Source organism: Globicephala melas, chromosome 11, assembly GCF_963455315.2.
Source record: "Globicephala melas chromosome 11, mGloMel1.2, whole genome shotgun sequence".
NCBI lineage: Eukaryota > Metazoa > Chordata > Mammalia > Artiodactyla > Delphinidae > Globicephala > Globicephala melas.
In genome coordinates, this window is record NC_083324.2 from 53,221,872 (window position 1) to 53,243,195 (window position 21,324).

General features: G+C 42.7%; 1 protein-coding gene and 1 pseudogene across 2 annotated transcripts in view; one reads left to right on the plus strand and one right to left on the minus strand.

Annotated features, from left to right (window-relative positions):
• Positions 1–21,324, plus strand: part of GADL1 (glutamate decarboxylase like 1) — a 502,071-nt gene that overhangs the window by 190,182 nt on the left and 290,565 nt on the right. The window lies entirely within an intron of this gene.
• On the minus strand, positions 7,340–8,190 carry LOC115838825 (UPF0538 protein C2orf76-like; annotated as a pseudogene).

A 21,324-nucleotide genomic window follows, 5' to 3' on the forward strand; every position in this document is an offset into this window, starting at 1 on the left:
TCCTGCTCATGAATGCATCCTATGTTCCTTTCCTTTTCTTCCCTTTCCCACTTCCCCATGCCCCTACCAATGCTTCCTGGAATCACCTCCAAACCAACTACATGCATCCAGTCTTTGTCTTGGGGTCTGCTTAGTGGGAATTCACCCTAAGACACATTCACTTGAAAGAATGGAGGAAATTACCACATTGTGAAAATAGTTTTTTGTCTCTTATGCTCTCTCTCTTTGCATCTATCATCATGTATGTTAAACATGCAAGCAAGGAGACTCTTCTTTCTAAACAAAATCTTGTTTTATTAGTTGCAAGTTATATTTCCCTTCTGAATCCATCATTTCTGTTACTTTCTAGACACACAAGGGCATCTACATGGCCCTACAGATATTGTGCAATTTCCCCTCTGCTTTTGTTCTTAAATACCTCTTTGTGCTAATAACCTCTTTTGGTTCACCTGATCCCAGGGAACTGTTTCAAATGGTTTGAAAAGTTTCAAATGGGGATTGTGTGCTCGCTCCTCCCAACCATTACACCATGGCTTAATGGAGATAACAGAGTAACAGACTTGGGCTGGTTGTCCCAGAGCATTGAAAATTGCAGTAGACAGGCAGTGGTGGGTAAGGGTGGGAGATTATGTGGCATCTTTCTAGAAAGAAAGAAATGACTTGACGTGGTTGAGTTCCACTTTCTTATGAGGGTGGCAGGCAGAGCTGTGCCTCCTGGAATAAAAAGGAAAGCAGAATACCTGCGTGGAAGCACTGTGTGTGTGTGTGTGTGTGTGTGTGTTGGTGTGTGATCATGGGCACACATTTGTGACAGGGGTCCACTAGAGGGAGAAGCAAACTGTGATTTTTTTTAAGCAAAATATCTAAACACCTGCCATGGTTACTAATAGTTTGGGGCCTGTCTATCTACCTATCTGTCTATTGTCATCCATTCATCTATCTATCTACCTATCTATCTATCTATCCATCCATCTCTTTACCTATGAGGGTTCTGTGACTTTCTCTCTCCCAGGCTCCCTGTTTCCTCTTTTTCCTCCTCAATAATTGAAGGGTGTGTGAAACATGGTGAAGTTTGGGAGCAGGAAGACTACAGTTACTAATAATTCTCATACTTTTAAGGAGTGAATTTATCACTCCAGCTTTTGTGTGAAGTAAATCATAATAATCCCCAACGTCGTTGTTTTGCCCGGTAGTGGATATCCTGCTCAATGGGGGACGTCCCCACCCAACAATTTCCCGCCACGACATGATATCACCCTTGCTTTCCCCTCACTCCTGCTCCTGACTGATCATGGTGCTTTCCTGCGAGGCCCTGTGCAGTATGGCATATCCCCTCCTCTTGGGAATTGTAAGCAATGAACTTTTCTCTTAACGCTAACATTGATAACATTGACCTCTCCTTGTTGTCACTTAGTCATACCTACAAATTAAGTCCCAGGTACATTTTAAAACAGATATGCTCAGCTGGGCAGCAAGAGAGCAAACCCAATCACTTAAGCTCTTCTGATGATTTAATTGTCTGTCTCTCCTACTAAACTGTTAGTTCCGTGTTTATTTTGCTCACCTTTATATTCTCATTACCTAATAAAGTGTCTGGCACATTGTAAATTCTTGATAAATATTTATTGATTGAATGGACAAAATAGGAAGCCTGTGTTAGATGCAGCCTAGTACCCTAATGCAAATACTTCACACAAAAGCTGGAATAATAAATTCACTCCTTAAAACTATGAGAATCATTAGTAACTGTAGTCTTCTTGATCCCAAACTTCACCATGTTTCACACACCCTTCAATTATGAGGAGGAGAAAGAGGAAATAGGGAGCCTGGGAGAGAGAAAGTCACAGAAACCTCATAGGTAAATAGATGGATAGATAGATAGATGATAGATAGGTGGATGGATGAATGGGTGGATGGATAGATAGATAGATATGCCCCAAACTATTAGTAACGATGGCAGGTGTTTGGATATTTTGCTCAAAAAAACCCACAAAAAAACCCCACAGAGTTTGCTTCTCCCTCTAGTGGAGCCCCTGTCACAAATGTGTGTGACACACATGATCATGGGTTTGTGTGTTGGGGTTTGTGGTTAGGGAGTTTGTAATATGATGTCTGTGCAACCTGCAAAAACACAAGGACAGTATGGATGTAACAACTTAGCTGTTAGTTTGGCCCATACTTCAAGATGTCAAATCATCAATTACAGAAAATCAAGAATTATTATTACAGCAGCCTAGATCAGCAGTACCTGCCCCCCCGCCAACCAAATGACCCGAATATATTTGAGAAATGGATGCTAATTGTTTTATGCCACCAAGAGGTTTTGGTTGTTACACGCCAATGGCTGATCAGTACAGCTTACTTGACAGTTGTAAAGAGTTGACCTTTGCAAAGAGTAATCCAGGAAGATAAATGCCCTGACTTCATTCTCATCTCTCCCTTCAGTATCCTTCCAGAGGTCAGAGGGCAAAGGAGACCATTCATGTAGTCCATATAGATTAGCCCTCTGGGATGGAGAACAGGGAGATGGAGGTGGAAGTGGGTCTGGAGGGGAAATGGAGGCCGTCCAGCTCAGAGACCCAAAAGGTAAGAAAGAGTTAACTTGTGAAGGGAGAAAGTTCTAAGCTAACAATACAACATGTGTGAGGTCCTCAAGTGGGAGGCAGCATGGTGTCTTGGGAAAAAGGCTGGTGTGTCAGGAAGATAGAGAACAAGGGGAGACAAGTGATAATGGGGTAGACAGGGGCCTTTCTTTGTACCTCCTTTAGGGTGAATAAAATGTGCATTATTTTGCCCTGTATCTTAAGAGGGTTTTCAGCAAGGATAGTGGGTGACATCATTTTATTTATGTTTTTAAAAAGGCACTCTGGTTGCAGGACCAATAATGGATGAGAGGGGAGAGGAGGAAATAGGAGGAGGCCAGCTGAGAGGCCATGGAAGTTTATATCTTTTTTTTTTTAATTCTATTTTTTTATTGAAGTATAGTTGATTTACAATGTTGTGTTAGTTTCAGGTATACAGCAAAGTGATTCAGTTATACATACATATATATCTATTTTTTTTCAGATTCTTTTCCCTTACAGGTTATTACAAAATATTGAGTATAGTTTCCTGTGCTATACAGTGGGTCCTTGTTGGTTATCTATTTTATATATAATAATGTGTATATGTTAATCCCAAACTCCTAATTTGAAGTTTATATCTTTAAACACTGTATCAGCATTAAGGATTTGTGAGTACCGCGGAGGGGCAGTTAGGCTAAAGCCAGGACAGAACTAATAAGAGCTGTTTCCAACAACAGGGCAGAAGTTAGGCTGGCCCCTGTGGCCTGAATGAGGGAAACAGTCCTTTCCAGCTGGAGAGACCTGTGTCAGCAAATAGTTTCACAGAAAGTCCCCAAGTGATTAAGGAGGATCACTCTGCTTCAGGGAAAGCACCTGTCCAAGGGGCCTGAAAGTGATGACTCAGGGCCTTTGAACTCCTGCTACTTGGCTTCCTTCCAGGGCCGGTTTGAAGGATGCTTTTCATTTGCTCTTTCTGTTTGGCTGCCCGAGAAGAACCAGAGTGGAGGGAAACTGCTGGGAGCCTAAAGGTAAAAGCGCAGGACCCTTCATCTCACCTCCGTCCTCAGCTACTGCTGCCACTCCCTCACTGCCCCTTGAGGGACTGGTCCTGAGGAAAACCTGCAGTTCCCTGTGGGACCTCCATGCCATCAGCTTGGCAGTCACTACCTGAGCCTCCTGCTAGTTGTCTGATGACAGAGAGAGAGACTGAGAGACCATCCTGGACCACAGCTCTTCAAGTCCTCACTTCCCTCTCCTGCCTCTGTAGAGTGAAATGGAAAGAGAGGGGTTTTTTAATGAAGTATTGATAAAATTATCTGCAAACACATAAAAGTAAACTTTGGCAACAGTCAGAGAGGTATGGAATACATTTTCTGACATAAAAGTTTTATGTCAGTATATTGGTCAGTTATCGCTGTGTAAGGAAGCACCTTGCATCTCAGTGGCTTTAATGAAACAAGTCTTTACTGTTGTTCATGCATTTGTGAGTCAGCTGGTGCTTGGCTGATGAGGCTGGGCTGGGATTGACGGTTGTACTTTGCACTGTGGGTCTGGGGTTGTCTGGGGCAGTTTTGCTTCAGACTGCAGTGGCGGGGGTGACTGTGTCCACATGAATCCCTCTTTCTCCCAAGACCGGGGGCTGGTCAAAGTACACTTTTCTCGTGGTGACAGCAGAACATCCACTGGACAGGTCCCTGCTTGTGTCACATCAAGGCAAAGTACTGGCCAAACCCAAAGTCAACAGGTGAGGAAATTTACTCTGCCGGTGGAGGGAGGGGTAGGTGTAAAGTCAGTGGAGTATCACTGAGAGTTTGATTAGAGAAGCAGAAGTACTGTGAGTGACATAGAATAGGGGATTTGGTGTAGGGACTGAGGCTTATGCAGTTGTGGGAGCTGGTTAAGAAGTCAATGTAAAGCTGTTGCCTCCATTGAGCCTGAGGTAGTCAGGGCCAGCAGCTGGAAGGGAAAGTCAGACAGACTGCAGGTCAGAGCAAGGACCACCTGGAACCCACATCAGCCTCTGTCTCCAAGCGTGAAGACACAGTGACTTGTAGGGAGGCTGGTGCCCTTGCTGGTGTGTGTGTGGCCGGCCGCACACATTGCTGGCACAGGAGCTGCAGAAGGTGAAGGAGGATTTCCAGCAGGAACTGGAGGACCTGTGGGCTGGCTGTCCTCCGTGCCAACAAGGGGAGCATGCACGGCGGTGACAATGTACAGGGGCTGCAGCGGCGCCAGGCCTGACACACACCTCCAGAACATAGACAGTGGCTGCTGCTTTACTTCCCTTTTCCAAAACTCACATAAATTTTTCTAGTGGCCAACTTCATCCAGGACCAGACAGAAGAAAATTTTGGGAAATGGAGTTCCAACTTAGTTAAGCTGACAAAGCAAAGTGGCCACATATGGAAAAGGGTGTGAATTCAGGAAGAGATAAAATATTGGGGCCAGTGATGCAAATGACCACACATAATAACTGTAGGGAACTGACTCAGTACAGGAGAGGACTAGTTGCCTGCCAGTGTCCATTCTTGCTTATTGAAACCAAAGATTTCAATGCCCTTCATCGACTTTATAAATTGTGCTTCTCTGTTCTGTGGAGAATGCAATAAATGTGGCTGATGGTGGGGCTGTTGGACGCAAGAGGGCAAGTTAGGTGGTAGAAGAGTATAAGGAGCCGGCCCCTGGGCGGAAGGTTACAGTGCTGTTGCCAGTTCATACGATGCCTGCTGACTATGCCATATCCTTGCTGCAAGTAAAGAGGAAATAAGGGCCACCCCATTTAGGTTTATCCTTGGTAAGGGTTATACAGAAGCAGCTGGGCCTGTAGAGGCAGAAAAATGTCAAATGACCAAGAAACACTTCAGGCACTGAGGAAAGAGCACTAGATTAGGGGTCTGGAGACCGGGGTCCTACTTCAGAGGGACCACAACTAGTTGTAAAACTCTGAGTCGGTTAAGGTATTGCACCTGTTTCCTCATCTGTAAGTGGAAGTGTTGGACCAGAAAGCTTTCAGGCTGCCTTCTGCGTATTATGAGCCAAATAAGACCTTAGTCCACTCTTGTGATTCCCACTCTCCTACATGCTGCCATGCTTCTCTGTTGGTGTCTATTTGCGGCTGTGCTTAGACATTGGGGGAGGGGCAGAGATACCCAAATTAGGCACCCAAGTCCTGGATTCTCTTGCTAGAAAACCTGTTATCACTTTGTTTAGTACAATTTGCCTTGTTTGTGTCTTCATTTCTCCACCCTCTTTTTCAAGGAGGTATTGGTACAGGAACATGTGAACTGCACTCTGCTCCTTGCAATAAATCAATTGTTCAAAAAAAATGGATTGTGCTAATTCTTTCTTCCTGCAGCAGAGAGAACAAATGAAGTGAAGGGGAGGGAAGAAGGATGGTTTTATGGTGCTAGGGGTGGTAAGGATTGGGGGTGGCATGTTGGAGGGAAAATGAGAGAAAATAAATCCTTGCAAAACCTAACAACAAGCCCAACTAGTTTTTGGTGTTGGAGCACAGAGTGGTACACATGTGACAGTGTGCATCTCTCCAGCTGGACTTTTTTTTTTTAGTTGAAAGTTTTAAGATCAGGGAATGCATGTATAGCCCTGCTCTAAGTTAGGAATGGAGAGCTGTAGAATCCAGGATTGCCTAAGTAACTCCTGCTTTGAAGGCTTGCCATGGTGTGTGAATAAAAAGAGCAGTGTTGGGCTTACCTGGTGGCGCAGTGGTTGGGAGTCCGCCTGCCGATGCAGGGGACACAGGTTCGTGTCCCGGTCCGGGAAGATCCCACATGCCGCAGAGCGGCTGGGCCCGTGAGTCATGGGCGCTGAGCCCGCGCGTCCAGAGCCTGTGCTCCGCAACGGGAGAGGCCACAACAATGAGAGGCCCACGTACCACAAAAAAAAAAAAAAAAAAAAAAGAGCAGTGTTGTCTGTGTATTGAACAACGAGCAGAACTATCCCAAACATCCCTGGGAGTTTCCCTCGGTCACCTGGGCAACGAGCCATCTGGGAGCAGGACTGCCTTTCTCCCAGTGGAAGAAGCTACACCTAAAATCAGGTTCCTAAGTTGGGGGATGGGATGAATTGGGAGATTGGGAATGACATATATACGCTATCGATACCATGTATAAAATTAGATAACTAATGAGAACCTACTGTGTAGCACAGAGAACTCTAGTCAATGCTCTGTGATGACCTAAATGGGAAGGAAATCAAAAAAAACAGGGGATATATGTATACATACAGCTGATTCACTTTGCTGTACAGCAGAAACTAACACAACATTGTAAAGCAACTATACCCCAATAAAAAAAAATAAAGAAAAAAAATTTTAAAAAATAAAATCAGCTTCCTATAGGACCAGAATCTTCCATCATCTTAAGAGCCAAATTTTCCACAGAATCAGAGCAGCTGGCTTTCTCAGACAACTGCTGTAAACAGCTGGCATCCCAAATCCGGTCTGCTTGGCAATAAGAATTCTTTATCCTCCCTCCCCCACCCCAACCCCAGCAATGTGAAAATGGGGGGCCAAAAAGAGGGAAAGGCTCCCTCCTCTGGAACAAAGCCCACGTTGTGTCCAGCCACTGTCACGGCTGTATTCCTTTAGGTCATCCAGAAAGTGTAAAACCCAGTTACAAGTGCTAGAAATTTGTTGGGGATAATGCCCATGAAAGATAAGCAGGGAGGAACCAGCGCGGGAAGACTTCAGACCACAGTGTGGATCGGACACCTGTGTCAAGAGAGGAGAAAGGCAGGCAGATTTGGGAGGAAGAACCTCAGGCAGGTGTACTGTACTTGCTCGTGGATACAGCCCTTAATACAGGTATGCAGAAAGGAAGCCCCGGGAGGTCCTCACGAGATGAAATGGGATTAGCTTTGTAGTTCTATAATCTTCTTCAGAGAAGATGCTGTTTCAGTCTCATTGGTGATTCCAGCTGCTCTGAGAGCCATCCTCTTTCAACGGGAGTCTGTTGCTGTCTTACAAACGCAACACATGTTCATTTGTCTTTGGTTTATATGCTTGAGGAATAATCTTTAGTTTATCATATTCATAATTTCTTTTATAAATATAAATTTATTTATTTATTTTTGGCTGTGTTGGGTCTTCGTTGCTGCTTGGGTTTTCTCTAGCTGCATCGAGCGGGGGCTGCTCTTCATTGCGGTGTGCAGGCTTCTCACTGTGGTGGCTTCTCTTGTTGCAGAGCGCGGGCTCTAGGTGCACGGGCTTCTGTAGTTGTGGCACACAGACTGAGTAGTTGTGGCTCGAGGGCTGTAGAGCACAGGCTCAGTAGTTGTGGTGCACGGGCTTAGTTGCTCTGCGGCATGTGTGATCTTCCCGGGCCAGGGCTCGAACCCATGTCCCCTGCATTGGCAGGTGGATTCTTAACCACTGCACCACCAGGGAAGCCTGCGTATTTATAATTTCTGAGTGGTGGTGGTAGGCTGATCCTGAAGGGGCATCTTGCTTTAGAAATACTGTAAATTCCTTTACAGTTTGGTCCAAATTAAGCCCTTAATATACTACGGGTTTGAAATTGCATTGCTCAAATGCATGAACGAGGTGACCTGTAATGGTCACTTCTTTGAAAGCCACATGAAGAAATTCCTTTCGATCCAGCAATTTCATACATAGGAAGGTACTCCAGGGAATCCCTCACATGTGCACAAGGAGACTGCTCCTGGCATTCCCTGATGCAGCTCTGGGATAGTTTTGGTCAGCCCAACAGGGAAGGCCAGCACTAAGACTGCCCACAGAGGAATACCCCACTGGGCAAAAATGGCCAGGCCCCTGTAACTTTTTTTTTTTTTTTTACATCTTTATAGGAGTATAAATTGCTTGACATTGTTGTGTTAGTTTCTGCTGTATAACAAAGTGAATCAGCTCTACGTATACTTATATCACCATATCCCCTCCCTCTTGCGTCTCCTTGCCACTCTCCCTATCCCACCCCTCTAGGTGGTCACAAAGCACTGAGCTGATCTCCCTGTGCTATGCGGCTGCTTCCCACTAGCTATCTATTTTACTTTTGGTAGTGTATATATGTCAGTGCCACTCTCTCTCTCTCAGTATGTCACAACATACCCTTCCCCCGTCCCTGTGTCCTTAAGTGCATTCTCTGTGCCTGCATCTTTATTCCTGTCCTGCCCCTAGGTTCTTCAGAACCTTTTTTTTTTAGATTCCATATATATGTGTTAGCATACGGTATTTGTTTTTCTCTTTCTGACTTACTTCACTCTGTATGACAGACTCTAGGTCTATCCACCTCATTACAAATAGCTCAATTTTGTTTCTTTTTATAGCTGAGTAATATTCCATTGTATATATGTGCCACATCTTCTTTATCAGTTCATCTGTCGATGGACACTTCAGTTGCTTCCATGTCCTGGCTGTTGTAAATAGAGCTGCACTGAACATTGTGGTACATGACTATTTTTGAATTATGGTTTTCTCCGGGTATATGCCTAGTAGTGGGATTGTTGGGTCATATGGTAGTTCTAGTTTTAGTTTTTTAAGGAACCTCCTTACTGTTCTCCATAGTGGCTGTATCAATTTACATTCCCACCAACAGTGCAAGAGGGTTCCCTTTTCTTCACACCCTCTCCAGAATTTGTTGTTTGTACATTTTCTGATGATGCCTGTTCTAACTGGTGTGAGGTGATACCTCATTGTAGTTTTGATTCGCATTTCTCTAATGATTAGAGATGTTGGGCATCCTTTCATGTGTTTGTTGGCAATCTGTATATCTTTGGAGAAATGTCTATTTAGGTCTTCTGCCCATTTTTGGATTGGGTTGTTTGTTTTTTAGATATTGAGCTGCATGAGCTGCCTGTATATTTTGGAGATTAATCCTTTGTCAGTTGCTTTGTTTACAAATATGTTCTCCCATTCTGAGGGTTGTCTTTTCATCTTGTTTATGGTTTCCTTTGCTGTTCAAAAGCTTTTAAGTTTCATTAGGTCCCATTTTGTTTATTTTTGTTTGTATTTCCATTTCTCTAGGAGGTGGGTCAAAAAGGATCTTGCTGTGATTTATTACACGGAGTGTTCTGCCTATGTTTTCCTCTGAGAGTTTTATAGTGTCTGGCCTTACATTTAAGTCTTTAATCCATTTTGAGTTTATTTTTGTGTATGGTGTTAGGGAGTGTTCTAATTTCATTCTTTTACATGTAGCTGTCCAGTTTTCCCAGCACCACTTATTGAAGAGATTGTCTTTTCTCCATTGTATATTCTTGCCTCCTTTATCAAAGATAAGGTGACCATATGTGTGTGGGTTAAACTCCGGGCTTTCTATCCTGTTCCACTGATCTATGTTTCTGTTTTTGTGCCAGTACCATACTGTCTTGATTACTGTAGCTTTGTAGTATAGTTTGGAGTCAGGGAGCCTGATTCCTCCAGCTCTGTTTTTCTATCTCAAGATTGCTTTGGCTATTCAGAGTCTTTTGTGTTTCCATACAAATTGTGAAAATTTTTGTTCTAGTTCTGTGAAAAATGCCATTGGTAGTTTGATAGAGATTGCACTGCATCTGTATTTTGCTTTGCGTCGTATAGTCATTTTCACAGTGTTGATTCTTCCAATCCAAGAACATGGTATATCTCTCCATCTGTTTGTATCATCTTTAATTTCTTTTCTCAGTGTCTTATAGTTTTCTGCATACAGGTTTTTTGTCTCCTTAGGTAGGTTCATTCCTAGGTATTTTATTCTTTTTGTTGCAGTGGTAAATGGGAGTATTTCCTTAATGTCTCTTTCAGATTTTTCATCATTAGTGTATAGGAATGCAAGAGATTTCTGTGCATTAATTTTGTATCCTGCAACTTTACCAAATTCATTGATTAGCTCTAGTAGTTTTCTGGTGGCATCTTTAGGATTCTCTATGTATAGTATCATGTCATCTGCAAACGGTGACAGTTTTACTTCTTCTTTTCCGATTTAGATTCCTTTTATTTCTTTTTCTTCTCTGATTGCTGTGGCTAAAACATCTAAAAGTATGTTGAATAATGGTGGTGAGAGTAGGCCCCTGTAACTTGTATGGTGCTCAGCCATTGGGGAGCTTCTGGAGGAGAGCTGGCCTTCCTGTTGTCTCCAGAGGCCCTAAAAGAGGAGGCTGTCTGTTCACTGTGCTCCTCATGGCAGATCTCTTTTGAATGAAGTCTTAGAGGTGCCCCTCCCTGGCTGCCTCCCTGGCCCTGGCATGCCTTTCAATTAGGATAATGAAAGATGAAGTATACTATGAATATCTGTATTGCTGACCTTGCCCTTGTGAGTTTTTCATTTCCTCAATCAAATCTATTCCTTAATCTTCATTATGTGACTTTATAGAATTGGTCCTGAAATTTAGAGCATAAATGGAGTGGAGGTGGGAGACCCACCTGCCTATCATGATGCAATTAACCCAAGAAAGGAGGCCACTGGTCTTCATTTCCCTGCCATCCAGAAGGCACTGCAGTGATTCTGTGGCTGTAGGGGAAGCAATGCAGTGCATGGTTGTGTCTACAACACCAGTGGCTAGCTGGGCCTCTTGGGCTTTAAAATTGCTCTGACAGCTCATAGAAAGTGTTCCTCAATACACGTTAATTGAACTGAATAACAGGCTTGTGTTTTTAGCAGTCACAAAGATGGTCACCTTAAGTGAATGACATCTTTTAAAGTACAGTTTGCACAGAATCTATAAGAGTGATATAGTGGGTGTGTTTCCATCATATCTATATATAGGTAGGCAGCATTGCTCATGCTTTCCAAAGACAGACGACCTTTAAAAGCAATTTCAGAAGGAAAGATATGCAGAGTGCTATGGAATCCTGCTTCTAAAAGTCTTAAGCAGGCTATATAGCATAAAGTACAACCCTCCATCTGTCCCCCAGACTGATGCTTGAGCCCTGCTGTACATGTTTGACAACGTTATTCCCTGTCATATCCTTCTAATGCTCCTCTGCACTTCAGGGGCTAGAAGTCTATGAACTATATTTCCCAGGCTCTCTTGTTTCCAGCCCTGTGGGTATCCTGTGGATATCATTTACCATTTACACTCTGTCAACGAGAGGCACTTATACTAAAGTGGAGTAGAGGTGAAAAGCTGCTTTCTCTTCTTCTAGAGTGGCAGCAGATGGTTATGTGGGCTTTGCATATATGCAGTTGGATTTTGCAGTGGTCTCTGAGTTTTCCTGATATTCACCTGATTCAGAGCTACAGACTAGCTAGGAAGTTAGCTGAGAGGTTCTCTGTGTTACCCACCCCTGTGTGATTGCAGCATTTGTCCATCTTGTGAGACTAGAACTGTAGAAGTGAAGCTGAAAACTAATGCCTGCATCCTGCCTTCAACTTGTCCAGCCCTTCCAACAGTTTTGTGATGACTAAATTATCTGTATTGAACCCCATTTCCTTTGAAATGCTTTAACTGGTTTTAGTTCTCATGAATGATAGAAACTAGTCCATGATATCATCTCCTGGGAGCTCTCCATATTTATGTTGGCCATCTTCAGATGTTTCATGGAATTCTCTAAACCATAAGTTACCATTTAGTTCTGGGGCAGCCCTGACATTTCTTTCTTATATCAAGCCCAACACTGCCTACGTGTAATTCTCCTTCAGTGTAGTTCTGTCACTTGTGAGCATTCAGAATTACTGCGATCCTTTTTCCACATGGCAGTCATTCAAATACTTGAAATAACTTTTTATTTCCTTCTACCTGCGAACCACCTGCCTACTATTTTCTCCTCCAGGTAGAATGACCTTAGTTTCTCTGTGATTTCCTTATGTCTACAGCTTTCTAAGAGAGCCGTTCAGTCATTCCCTACACATTTTGGCCAATGATGGATGCTTTCGGGTGGAAACAAAGTCAAGGATGAAGTGACCCATGAACAAATTTAATTAAAAAGATAGATCAGAGAAAAACAAGTATAATGAAGACATAGTGAAAGGGTAATATCTATAATATATAAAGAGTTCTTACAAATTGGCAATAAAAAAATAACCAGAATAAAATCCCCAATATGTGCAAAAATATATTAGTAAAAGAGATAACATAAATGGCTGCCAAATATAAAATATATTTTCAAATTCAACTAGTAGTCAGGGAAATAAAAATAAAAGTAACACTGAAATATCCTTTCAAACCCATCAGACAGAAAAAAAGTGATAATAGCAGTTTATAGTGGGAATATGGGTAAAATTTTCTACTCATGTTTTTATGATGCAAAAATAGAGTATTAACACATTTTCTGAACATGCATTCTGGTAATACCTATTACAATCAAAATTACATAATCCTCTGACCCTGAAAATTCATTTCTGGGAATTTACTCCTAGATATACAATACATATTGATGTTACAGACCTTACACCAGTCACAAAAATTAACTCAAAATGAATCATTAATCTAAATGTAAAATGATATCACCTTTAGAAATTAATATAGGAGAAAATCTAAGTGCTCTTGGGTTTGGTGGTTAGTTCTTAGATACAACACCTAAAGCATGATCCATGAATGAAAAAATATTGATAAGTAAATTAAAATTTCTGCTCTCTGAAAGACACTGTTAAGAGGATGAAAAGACAAGCCACAGATTTGGGAGAAAATATTTGCAAAATGTATACATGATAAAGGACTTGTATCCAAACATGTACCTGATAAAGGATGTACAAATAACTCTTAAAACAATAAGGAATAAATGACCTAGTTAAAAAATAGGCAAAAGTATCTGAACAGGCACCTCACCAAAGAAGATTTACAGATAGCATACGTAAAGGTGCTCAACATCATATGTCATTTGGGAATTGCAAATTAAAGCAACAGTGAGATACTACTACACACCTATTAGAATGGCAAAAATCCAGAACACTGACAACACCAAATGTTGGCGAGGATGTAGAGCAACAGAAACTCTAATTCACTGCTGGTGGGAATGCAAAATAGTACAGCCACAACGGAAGACAGTTTGGCAGTTTCTTACAAAGTTGAACATAGTCTTACCATATGTTTCAGCAGTTCCACTCCTTGATACTCACCCAAATGAACTGAAAATATGTCCACACAAAAACTTGCTCATAAATGTTGTATTATAATAAAATATTATATTATTATTTATTAATGTTTACTAATAATTGCCAAAAACTGGAAGCAAATAAGATGTCCCTCCATAGGTGAATAAACAAACTGATACATTCACACAATGGAATATTATTCAGTGATAAAAATAAATGAGTTATTATGCCATGAAAAACTTCAGCATTAAGGAGGAAACGTAAATGCATATTGCTGAGTAAAAGAAACCAGTCTGAAAAAGCTAGATTTCATGATTCCAACTATATGATATCCTGGGAAAAGCTGAACTACAGAGACAGTAAAAAGGTCAATGTTTGTCAGGGATTTGAGGGGAAGGGGGAAGGGATGAGTAGGTGGGGGTCAGGAGTTTTTAGGGCAGTGAAACTATTCAGGTGGGGGTCAGGGGTTTTTAGGGCAGTGAAACTATTCTGTATGATACTTTGATGGCAGATGCATGTCATTTTACATTTGTCAGAATCCATAGAATTGACCACACATAGTAAACTCTAATGTAAACTATGGACTTTAGTTAATAATCATGTATCAATATTTGTTAATGAATTTTAACAAATGTACTACACTAAGGCAAGATGTTAATAAGTTATGTTAATAAGGGAAAACCGTGCATGCAGAGGAGTGAGGTATGTGGGAACTCTGTGTTATCTGCTCAAGTTTTCTGTAAACCTAACTTTTCTAAAAAAGAAAAAAGCTACTGTGTAATTTCACTTTTTTACATACAATTATGTATACATGTGATTTAATATTACTTAATATATTATATGCTATATAATTATATATTTATAATATTTATATATTATATATATAAAGAAATTAAATTTAAAAGGAAACATACTTTAATCAATCAGCTAGGTGGTATATTGACTCCAGTCTCTGGGTGGGTGAATTGGATCTTCTTAGTTAGTTAATGGTGAAGTCTGTTTCCATCCCAGACTGGCACTCTTCCAAGCGTTGTCACCTATGTTAACCCATTTATTCCTCACAGCGGTCCCAGAAAGTAGATCATACTTCAGTTCCACCTTCCAGAGGAGGAGACTAGAACCCAGAGAGTTTGCTCAAGTCTCCTCAGCCATTGAGCCACCAAACCAGGACTTGCCCCGGGAAGCCAGGCTAGCAGGCCACAGGGTGCTGCCTCCTCTCAGGGGAGCTCAGTCTTTACAATGACCCAGGGCACTTATTTAGGCTACAGATATATGCTTCTGCCTCAGATATGATTCAGTGGGGCTGTGGTTGGTCTAGAAATTTGAGCTTTGGACAGATACCCCAGATGATGTGAATGTATGATTTTGACAGCATTCTTTGAGAAACTGAACTTTTTAATAATGATGAAGAAGTAGCACTAAAGGAAATCCACAGGTTCAGAGAATTGTGGCTGCATCATCAGCCTCAGAAGCAATAACATCAGAGAACAGAAATTGGGTTAACAGAAATCAGTGGAACTTGGCCTTTGAACTGTCCAGCAATTAAATCCTCCCTGTAACCCAGCAGGACCCTATGGGGCCTTCCCAGGACAGGGCCCCACCCCCCGCCCCGCCATATCCTCTGCTGTAGCTCCTCTCTGAAGTACCCAGATAATAGTATCTGATGCATATTTCCTAAATTTTTCAGATGCTAAAACCCCCCACCAAATGGAAGAAATTAACTAGTTGATCATGAGCCCCCAGACCTATTGGTGCCCAAAGATTGTTAAGGTTAACTCCCTGTTACCTCACCATCAACCAGTCAGAGAATTGTGGGTGAGCTGATCACATACCCTGCAACCCCCCTCCCCCTGGCCTTTAAAAATGCTTTGCTGGAACCCTTTGAGGGAATTCAGGGGGCTTTTGTGCACGAGCCACTCGTTCTCCTTCCTTGGCCCTGCAATAAACCTTTTTCTGCTCCAAACACGATGTTTCAGTATTGTTTGGCCTCACTGTGCTTTGGGGTGGGCAGAACGAGCTTGGACCAGGAAACATCCCCATGGCTGAATGGTGTGATCCTGGTACTGGGGCTGGGAGACGCACTTCCACATGCAGCCATGAGAGTAGGGAGGGCGACAGCCCGGCTCAGTGGTCAGGAGCAGTTTTTCCTGTAGTGGTGACAGTTGCTGAGGGTTCTGACAGCCTTGTAGGAATGCTCAGGAATCAGCACTCCCCATGGGCCTGTGCTGGCTGCTCCAGTACCCCCAGACAGCAGCAAACATTTGTTTTCTGACAGCCCTTCAACCTTGATGTAATGAGGTTTCCAGTTTGTGAGTGGACATTAGGGGCCAGGGGAAGGCATGTGAGGTCTGTAAGAAGCAGCTCTTGGCATTGAGCTGGCAGTGGGCTGGGCTGGCCGTCGGGATCCAGTGGGTCAGAGAGGGCCTGGGGATGCCCTGGTGAGGAGCAGAAGTGGTGGCTGAGCACAGATGGGGCAAGTCAGCAGACCCGAAGCCGGGAGTTCCCGTGACTCCTATGCCTTTGCTTGTGCTCCATGGCAGCCTGTGATGGTCCAGAATTCCCTAACCTGTACTGGGAACCTGGACCTTCTAAAAATCTCAAGAACAGTGGAGCTTATAAAAATCCAGACTCCTGGGCTGTAACCCATTCCAAATAAATCAGAATCTCTGGGGATCCAGGCATTAGACTATTTAAAATCTCTCCAGTCATACCATCGTGCATCCAAATTTGAGAGCAAGTCAGCAGAATAGCAATCTTGCTGAAGCCGGTTCTGCTACCGCTTTTTAAAATAATCAGGAAACTCTTAATGTTTGACATAGGAAATAATGTTGTTATGTAAAATCACGTCTGTCTGAAAAGGAGAAAGAATCCTATTTAAATAATAGATTGCAAACCACTTGGCTGCTCACTACAATTATCTTGGTAAATTTAAAAAAATGCCCAGGACCAACCCCAGAACAATTAAATCAGAATCTCAAGGTGTGGGGCCTGGATGTACATAATTTGTTAAAGCTCTGCAGGTGATTCCCCAGGTGACTATCAAGGCTGGGAACCACTGTGTTGATGCAAGCTGCTCTCTTGGGAGTTCTGCTGAGCTCAGAGCTGCTGAAGGAGTGGGTGGTCCTTGGGCCTGGTGACCTTCCTAGTGGGCTTTGGATTGTAAAGCAAAAGCTGGGCTCTTACATCCCTGGGCTTGAGGTGCAGTAAAGGTACTACCCCCTCCTGATCGAGGCTGATGTCTGGGAGCAAAACTGGATACAAAGTCTTAAGAGTTTCTTTTCCCTTTTGCCCCTTTAAGGTTGCCATTTCATTGTTCTCTTGGCTTCACTTTTTCTGATTAAAAATCAGAAAGTCTCCCCTTCCCCCTTGATGTAATTTGCCTTTTGTTCCTGATGGCCTGCAAGATTTTCTCTATCTTTGGTTTCTGGCTGTTTGACTTAGGAGGTGCAAAGGTGTCTTTGTCTTTACCTTCTGAGGGTTCTGTGAGCTTTTGGTATATGGTTTGATGTCTTCTGTCGGTTTTGGAAAATTCTCAGCCTTTATCTCTTCAAATATTTCTTTGGTCCATCACTCTCTCCTCACCTTCGAAGACTCGAGTTACATGTATGTCAGACCACTTGATATTGTTTTATAGATTTTAGATACTCTTTCCATTTTTTGATTTTTTTTTCTCCACGTCTTTCAGTTTGATAATTTCTCTTTACCTATTAGGGCAGTAGCAACGGTCTCTTGTGAGCTCCTTGCCCTCCAAGTATTCCTAAATCCCAAATGTGTCAGGGAAGTGATGTAACATTTGGGTCTCAAGGAATGTGTGCCCCACGACAATGGCCATAATGGGTACCGACTCATGAATAGTAATAAAAACTGACTCTTAGATAGCACTTGTTCTGTGCCAGGCACTGTTCTTTGCATTTTACATACTGAAAGTCATTTAATTCTCTCAATAACCTTATGAGGTAGATATTTATTATTCCTACTGTATAAATGAAGAGACTGAAGCACAGAGAGGGTCTGTAGTTTACATAATGTCTCACAGCTGGCATTTGACAGAGGTAGGATTTGGTCTCTGATGTTCTGACTCCAGGCTTCCAACTCAGTGCCTTGGCATCATGTAGGAAGGAGCTCAGTGCCTTTGCATAACCCTGGGGAGTGGGGGGCCTCTACGATGCCTGAGGGTGATGTTCCTGGCACCTCAGCAGGATGAGGGCTTAGAGGCAGTGTCAGAATGGTCTGTTCTATCAGAGGGTTGCTAAGAATCATTGCAGTCACCAGGGAGGCCCCCCAAGCAAGAGGGTTCTTGGCAGTGTTGACAGCTGCTGCTCTGGTCTGGGCCAGCTGGGACCTAGGCTTTGCCACGGCAGAGGTCTTAGGGTCTGGATGGAAGCTCTTGGGCTGCCTTGAGGTGGCCAGAAATATCAGCCTAAGTGGGTGCGAGGAGCTGGCTGGGATTTCCAAGCTAGGTATGATTCCAGCAGGACAGAGTAATGGATGTGGGCAAGAGGCAGGGAGCTTGGAGAGACCTGGAGCCAGTGGAATGGAGGGAAGGGAGGCTTTTATTGGATGCTTGGAGCCAAGGCCAGAGGAAGCAAGAGGGCTGTTAAGGGTATGGAATTGTTTCAGAGAGACAAGAGTGGGTTGACATCCTGTAGAAGAGTTTGGGGGAGAACATGGGTTCTGAGAACAGGAGCCGGAGAACAGAAACAGACAGTCAGTGCAGTTAGAAGGAGCTCATTGGAAGGAGTTGGGGAAGAATTGCTGGGGAGTCTTGGCCAAGATCCTTCCTGGGAATGGAGAGTGTGCCCGCCTTGCCCTGATGAAAAAGGCTTGCAGGCTTACCAGTTGGTCAGGCCTGACCCACTCGGCCTATGATCCAAAGTCAAGTTTAGCTACTTTGCAGCACATGAACCCGGGGTCTAAGTCCAAAAAGAATCAGCGAAATTCAAAAATACTCCTCCACTTGGCCATAAATCTTAAATCTGGGGGTATACCCAGTGGCCCTACCATGGTACTAAATTATACAGCGAGTCCTCAGCCTGGAAGACTATGATTTTTCTGTCTCAGACGGGTGTTCATTAAAGGTCACTTGGCAACCCCTGAAACACACTCTTTCACACCTTAATAGCTGAGAGCTTGAACCCATTTCCTCTGTTGTTGCTCTGGATTCTGGCTTCAGGCTCAAAGTTGGCGAGGTGGGAAAAAATGAATTTGTTTTTTCCTATGGTGCTTGGCACTTCTTTTAAAAACTTGTTTTTCATTATAAAAGTGACAGATGGTTATTAAAAATGTGGAGAAAATATAGAAAAAAGTGTAAAAGTATCCCCAGTCCAGTCCAGTCCACCCACCAAATTTAAATATTGTTAGTGTTTCACTGTTTTTCTTCCAGTCTTATTTTATGTATAGAAGGATTTTTGTAACTTACTTAAGATCACACTGGATACATGATTATCTGGTTTGAATTTTTAATTTAACATTATGTCATAGCATTTTCCAGATGAGCATCTTTTCTTTAACTTCTAATTTGAAAAAGTTTTAAACCACAGAAATTACAAGAAGAGCACAACAAACACACATTTATCCTTTGCCAAGATTCACCAGTTGTTAACATTTTGCCACATTTGCAGTATCTCTCTCTCTATTCCATACACAATATTGTTTTCTTTTTCTGAATCAGTTGAGATTGGGTCAAACACTATATCATCCTTTATTACTAAATATTTCAGCAAATATCTCCTAAAACAAGGACACTCTCTAATGTAATCACATAATCACGATGTCATGATCCACTTCAGGGTATTTAATATTGATGCAATCATCTAATAAATATTCTTTTTTAATATTTATTTATTTATTTTTAAAATTTATTTGGCTGCACCGGGTCCTACTTGCGGCATGCAGGATCTAGTTCCCTGACCAGGGATCGAACCCAGGCCCCCTGCATTGGGAGCACGGAGTCTTAATCACTGGACCACCAGGGAAGTCCCTCTGTTGTCTTTTGATTTGTATAAATTAACATTTTTGCAGAGTAGAGGCCTGTAGTTTAGTAGAATGATCCTTAATTGGTATTTTTTGTATATATGCATTAGAGCTCACTAGTTGTATAGTATAGTTTACCTAAAGATTTCAACATAAACTTTCTACTTGTTTCCATTATAAATGAAGTCATGAAGATCGTTTATGTGAAGCAGTGTCGGGAATATTTCTTTAAGATAAATTCTCAAGGGTGAAATTACAGGATCAAGGAGTGTAGAGATTTGGAACGTCCTCGATACCTGGCCACATTGCTTTCCAGAAGGGTTGTGCTGGCCTGCAATGGTGCTTGGAGATGCCTGCTTGAGATTCTTATTGGAAACAAGCTCTATGTGCTTCACAGCTTGATTGCTTACAGAGCTGGCAAGAACTTGGATGAACTCATTTAGACCAGAAGTTTCAAACCCAAACAACTACTGGGGTCATCGGGTGCTATAAACGAGTGAAGAAGGCTCCATAGGGATTGGGGTAAATGGCTGAGCCTCTGCAAAGAGCAGGTGCCCCTCTCTCCAGCTAATTGTTGCCAGGCGTGGCAGAAAAACTGTTGCTGACTCAGTGTTGCCCAATCTTCCAATCTTTTCAACAGTAGCAGAAAATCTAGATTATTATGTTGAATTTTCCATTTTTTAAGTGTTGGCAGTTAATTTAGACATTTTTTTCAAACTTTGTGTGAGACAAAACACATCTGTGGGATGGATGTGTCTTGGAAGCTGCCAGTTCATAACTGTGCTCTGGATGTTTTCTTAAAATTTCCACATTGATTATTTCTTTTCTTCTGGGCATCCTGTTGATTCATGTTTCCCAGGCACCAGACAGGGTTCCTCCCTTAATCTCAGCCCATTGCACTCTACTTCATCTTTTGTGATCTTAATAAGTAAAACATTCCCCTGAATTCTAACATCAGTCTTGTTGTTGAGCTCATAAATGATGATCACATCAGAGAGATGGGAAGGGTTAGGGTGTGTCCGCCTGGTTAACCTGCCCAGAGACCTGGATGCCCAGCTACAGTTGCATGTGGTCAGGGTGATCAAAGACTTGGATTTGGTTCTCTTGAAGTCCTGTGTGGTGGAGATATTTACTGCTAGGTGAATATCCATCTGCTCCATCACACCCCCCAGTCCTGCTGCAGGGAGTCTGGGCCACGTGGCTAGTTCTGACCAGTGGGCTATGAGTACAAGTGCTGTGTGTCACCTCTACACGGAAGCCCCTCCACAGCAAACCAGTGTGTGGTTCCTTCCCCATCCCTGCTCTCTTCACCTTAGTCTGTGACTGGGGACTGTGTTGTTGAGTTCCCACATGGAGATGGCTGCCTGGGGATGGGCTAAGAATTGTAACACAGGGGAAATATCAATACATACTGGCCATAACCCTGTCATTGATGTGAGGAGGAGATGGGTGAGGTGTGAGCTCTGTCTAGCTCAGGTCCACCTGCAGAATAGGAATAAGGGAGAGAGCAAAATTCCCTGATCACTCAAGTCTAAAATGTTCCCGGTGTGATATTACTTTTTGAACTTACCTGCTAATATTCAAAATAACCTCTTGAATTGGATCAGGCATAAACATCTCAATCCTGTCTCTTTTCTATTATACCTTCCTGAGCAGAAATTCGATGGACACAGAGGCCATTCATTAACAGAACTAATCAGTAAAGCATTAGAGACATCCTTCCTCTTTCTCACAAGATATCAGGGCAAAGCCTACCACAACTTTTGTTTATTTGTTTTTAAACATGAAGGTTCAAGAAAGTACACGGAGAG